This window comes from Lipotes vexillifer, unplaced genomic scaffold (assembly GCF_000442215.2).
Source record: "Lipotes vexillifer unplaced genomic scaffold, Lipotes_vexillifer_v1.1 scaffold89, whole genome shotgun sequence".
NCBI classification, from domain to species: Eukaryota; Metazoa; Chordata; class Mammalia; order Artiodactyla; family Lipotidae; genus Lipotes; species Lipotes vexillifer.
Genome location: NW_006774453.1, coordinates 421010 through 427013, shown reverse-complemented (window position 1 = coordinate 427013; position 6004 = coordinate 421010). Strand labels below are relative to the sequence as shown.

General features: G+C 39.0%; 1 protein-coding gene across 1 annotated transcript in view; it reads right to left on the bottom strand.

The window, feature by feature from the left end:
- GNPTAB (N-acetylglucosamine-1-phosphate transferase subunits alpha and beta) overlaps positions 1-6004 on the bottom strand; it is a gene marked incomplete at its 3' end in the record, with an annotated part of 72439 nt that overhangs the window by 1591 nt on the left and 64844 nt on the right. The gene's annotated exons all lie outside the window — the stretch shown is intronic.

Below are 6004 nucleotides of genomic sequence, written 5' to 3'. Positions count from 1 at the left end.
TGCAACGTCACGCCGACTTCTGCCGCCGGACGCCCGCCCCGCACTCCGTGCCCCTCCCTGCCCCCGGCCTGAGTGCGCCAGAGCCCCCGAGTCAGCGGCTCCTTTAACCCCGTCCTGTCTGAGCAAAAAACAGACGCCCTCCAGCGACCTACACGCAGAGGCAGGGCCAAATCCAAAGCTGAGACCCTGTGAGCTGTGAGAACAAAGAAGAAAGAGGGAAATCTCTCCCAGCAGCCTCAGAAGCAGCGGATTAAAGCTACACAATCAACTTGATGTACCCTGCCTCTGTGGAATACATGAATAGACAGCGAATCATCCCAAACTGAGGAGGTGGACTTGGAGAGCAAGATCTATGATTTTTTCCCCTTTTCTTCTTTTTGTGAATGTGTATGTGTATGCTTCTGTGTGAGATCTTGTCTGTATAGCTTTGCTTCCACCATTTGTCCTAGGGTTCTATCCGTACCTTTTTTTTCTAATAAATTATTTTTTAATTCAATAACTTAATTATACTTTATTTTATTTTACTGTATCTTCTTTCTTTTTTCCTTCCTTCCCTCCTTCCTTCCTTCCTCCCTCCCTCCTTTCTTTCCTTCTTGCCTTCTTTCTTTCTTCCCTCCTTCCTTCCTTCCTTCCCTTTCTTTCTTTCTTTATTTCTTCCTACTTCTTCTAATTCTCTGAACTTTCTCTCCCTTTTATTCTGAGCCGTGTGGATGAAAGGCTCTTGCTGCTCCAGGCAGGAGTCAGGACTCTGCCTCTGAGGTGGGAGAGCCAACTTCAGGATACTGGTCAACAAGAGGCCTCCCAGCTCCACATGATATCAAACGGCGATAATCTCCCAGAGACCTCCATCTTAACACCAGCACCCAGCTTCACTCAAAGACCAGCAAGCTACAGTGCTGGACAACCTATGCCAACCATATAGCAAAACAGGAACACAACCCCACCCACTAGCAGAGAGGCTGCCTAAAATCATAATAAGTCCACAGACACCCCAAAACACACCACCAGACGTGGACCTGCCCACTAGAGAGACAAGATCTAGCCTCATACACCACAACACAGCCACTAGTCCCCTCCACCAGGAAGCCTACACAACCCACTGAACCAACCTTAGCCACTGGAGACAGACATCAAAAACAACGGGAGCTACGAACTTGCAGCCTGCAAAAAGGTGAACCCAATCACAGTAAGATAAGCAAAATGAGAAGACAGAAAAACACACAGCAGATGAAGGAGCAGGATAAAAACCCACCAGACCTAACAAATGAAGAGGAAATAGGCAGTCTACCTGAAAAAGAGTTCAGAATAATGATAGTAAAGATGATCCAAAATCTTGGAAATAGAATGGACAAAATGCAAGAAGCAGTTAACAAGGACCTAGAAGAAATAAAGATGAAACAGACAATGATGAACAACACAATAAATGAAATGAAAAATACTCTAGATGGGATCAATAGCAGAATAAATGAGGCAGAAGAACGGATAAGTGACCTGGAAGATAAAATAGTGGAAATAACTACTGCAGAGCAGAATAAAGAAAAAAGAATGAAAAGAACTGAGGACAGTCTCAGAGACCTCTGGGACAACATTAAACGCACCAACATTCGAATTATAGGGGTTCCAGAAGAAGAAGAGAAAAAGAAAGGGACTGAGAAAATATTTGAAGAGATTATAGTTGAAAACTTCCCTAATATGGGAAAGGAAATCGTTAATCAAGTCCAGGAAGCACAGAGAGTCCCATACAGGATAAATTCAAGGAGAAATACGCCAAGACACATATTAATCAAACTGTCAAAAACTAAATACAAAGAAAGCATATTAAAAGCAGCAAGGGAAAAACAACAAATAACACACAAGGGAATCCCCATAAGGTTAACAGCTGATCTCTCAGCAGAAACTCTACAAGCCAGAAGGGAGTGGCAGGACATACTGAAAGTGATGAAGGAGAAAAACCTGCAACCAAGATTACTCTACCCAGCAAGGATCTCATTCAGATTTGATGGAGAAATTAAAACCTTTACAGACAAGCAAAAGCTGAGAGAGTTCAGCACCACCAAACCAGCTTTACAACAAATGCTAAAGGAACTTCTCTAGACAAAAACACAAGAGAAGGAAAAGTCCTATAATAACGAACCCAAAACAATTTAGAAAATGGGAATAGGAACATACATATCGATAATTACCTTAAATGTAAATGGACTAAATGCTCCCACCAAAAGACACAGATTGGCTGAATGGATACAAAAACAAGACCCATATATATGCTGTCTACAAGAGACCCACTTCAGACCTAGAGACACATACAGACTGAAAGTAAGGGGATGGAAAAAGATATTCCATGCAAATGGAAACCAAAAGAAAGCTGGAGTAGCAATTCTCATATCAGACAAAATAGACTTTAAAATAAGGACTATCAGAAGAGACAAAGAAGGACACTACATAATGATTAAGGGATCGATCCAAGAAGAAGATATAACAATTGTAAATATTTATGCACCCAACATAGGAGCACCTCAATACATAAGGCAAAAACTAGCAGCCATAAAAGGGGAAATCGACAGTAACACATTCATAGTAGGGGACTTCAACACCCCACTTTCACCAATGGACAGATCATCCAAAATGAAAATAAATAAGGAAACACAAGCTTTAAATGATACATTAAACAGGATGGACTTAATTGATATTTATAGGACACTCCATCCAAAAACAACAGAATACACATTTTTCTCAAGTGCTCATGGAACATTCTCCAGGATAGATCATATCTTGGGTCACAAATCAAGCCTTGGTAAATTTAAGAAAATTGAAATTGTATCAAGTATCTTTTCCGACCACAACGCCATGAGACTAGATATCAATTATAGGAAAAGAGCAGTAAAAAATACAAACACATGGAGGCTAAACAATACACTACTTAATAACGAAGTGATCACTGAAGAAATCAAAGAGGAAATTAAAAAATACCTAGAAACAAATGACAATGGAGATACAACGACCCAAAACCTATGGGATGCAGCAAAAGCAGTTCTAAGAGGGAAGTTTATAGCAATACAAGCCCACCTTAAGAAGCAGGAAACATCTCGAATAAACAACCTAACCTTGCACCTCAAGCAATTAGAGAAAGAAGAACAAAAAAACCCCAGAGTTAGCAGAAGGAAAGAAATCATAAAAATCAGATCAGAAATAAATGAAAAAGAAATGAAGGAAACAATAGCAAAGATCAATAAAACTAAAAGCTGGTTCTTTGAGAAGATAAACAAAATAGATAAACCATTAGCCAGACTCATCAAGAAAAAAAGGGAGAAGGCTCAAATCAATAGAATCATAAATGAAAAAGGAGAAGTACCAACTGACACTGCAGAAATACAAAGGATCATGAGAGATTACTACAAGCAACTCTATGCCAATAAAATGGACAATCTGGAAGAAATGGACAAATTCTTAGAAATGCACAAACTACCAAGACTGAATCAGGAAGAAACAGAAAATATGAACAGACCAATCACAAACACTGAAATTGAAACTGTGATTAAAAATCTTCCAACAAACAAAAGCCCAGGACCAGATGGCTTCACAGGCGAATTCTATCAAACATTTAGAGAAGAGCTAACACCTATCCTTCTCAAACTCTTCCAAAATATAGCAGAGGGAGGAACACTCCCAAATTCCTTCTACGAGGCCACCATCACCTTGATACCAAAACCAGACAAGGATGTCACAAAGAAAGAAAACTACAGGCCAATATCACTGATGAACATAGATGCAAAAATCCTCAACAAAATACTAGCAAACAGAATCCAAGAGCACATTAAAAGGATCATACACCATGATCAAGTGGGGTTTATTCCAGGAATGCAAGGATTCTTCAATATACGCAAATCTATCAATGTGATTAACCATATTAACAAATTGAAGGAGAAAAACCATATGATCATCTCAAGAGATGCAGAGAAAGCTTTGGACAAAATTCAACACCCATTTATGATAAAAAACCCTGCAGAAAGCAGGCATAGAGGGAACTTTCCTCAACATAATAAAGGCCATATATGACAAACCCACAGCCAACATCCTCCTCAATGGTGAAAAACTGAAAGCATTTCCACTAAGATCAGGAACAAGACAAGGTTGCCCACTCTCACCACTCTTATTCAACATAGTTTTGGACGTTTTAGCCACAGCCATCAGAGAGGAAAAGGAAATAAAAGGAATCCAAATCGGAAAGGAAGAAGTAAAGCTGTCACTGTTCGCAGATGACATGATACTATACACACAGAATCCTAAAGATGCTACCAGAAAACTGCTAGAGCTAATCAATGAATTTGGTAAAGTAGCAGGATACAAAATTAATGCACAGAAATCTCTGGCATTCCTATATACTAATGATGAAAAATCTGAAAGTGAAATCAAGAAAACACTCCCATTTACCATTGCAACAAAAAGAATAAAATATCTAGGAATAAACCTACCTAAGGAGACAAAAGACCTGTATGCAGAAAATTATAAGACACTGATGAAAGAAATTAAAGATGATACAAACAGATGGAGAGATATACCATGTTCTTGGATTGGAAGAATCAACATTGTGAAAATGACTCTACTACCCAAAGCAATCTATAGATTCAATGCAATCCCTATCAAACTACCACTGGCATTTTTCACAGAACTAGAACAAAAAATTTCACAATTTGTATGGAAACACAAAAGACCCCGAATAGCCAAAGCAATCTTGAGAACAAAAAATGGAGCTGGAGGAATCAGGCTGCCTGACTTCAGACTATACTACAAAGCTACAGTAATCAAGACAGTATGGTACTGGCACAAAAACAGAAAGATAGATCAATGGAATAGGATAGAAAGCCCAGAGATAAACCCATGCACATATGGTCACCTTATCTTTGATAAAGGTGGCAGGAATATACAGTGGAGAAAGGACAGCCTCTTCAATAAGTGGTGCTGGGAAAACTGGACAGGTACATGTAAAAGTATGAGATTAGATCACTCCCTAACACCATACACAAAAATAAGCTCAAAATGGATTAAAGACCTAAATGTAAGGCCAGAAACTATCAAACTCTTAGAGGAAAACATAGGCAGAACACTCTATGACATAAATCACAGCAAGATCCTTCTTGACCCATCTCCTAGAGTAATGGAGATAAAAACAAAAATAAACAAATGGGACCTAATGAAACTTCAAAGCTTTTGCACAGCAAAGGAAACCATAAACAAGACCAAAAGACAGCCCTCAGAATGGGAGAAAATATTTGCAAATGAATCAACTGACAAAGGATTAATCTCTAAAATTTACAGGCAGCTCATGCAGCTCAATAACAAAAAAATAAACAACCCAATCCAAAAATGGGCAGAAGACCTAAATAGACATTTCTCCAAAGAAGATATACAGACTGCCAACAAACACATGAAAGAATGCTCAACATCATTAATCATTAGAGAAATGCAAATCAAAACTACAATGAGATATCATCTCACACCAGTCAGAATGGCCATCATCAAAAAATCTAGAAACAATAAATGCTGGAGAGGGTGTGGAGAAAAGGGAACACTCTTGCACTGCTGGTGGGAATGTGAATTAGAGTCATGTACCACAATGTTCATTGCAGCTCTATTTACAACAGCCAGGAGATGGAAACAACCTAAGTGCCCACCGTCGGATGAATGGATAAAGAAGATGGGGCACATATATACTAATGGAATAGTACTCGGCCATAAAAAGAAACGAAATTGAGCTATTTGTAATGAGATGGATAGACCTAGAGTCTGTCATACAGAGTGAAGTAAGTCAGAAAGAGAAAGACAAATACCGTATGCTAACACATATATATGGAATTTAAGAAAAAAAATGTCATGAAAAACCTAGGGGTAAGACAGGAATAAAGACACAGACCTACTGGAGAACGGACTTGAGGATATGGTGAGGGGGAAGGATGAGCTGTGATAGGGCGAGAGACAGACATGGACATATATATACTAACAAACGTAA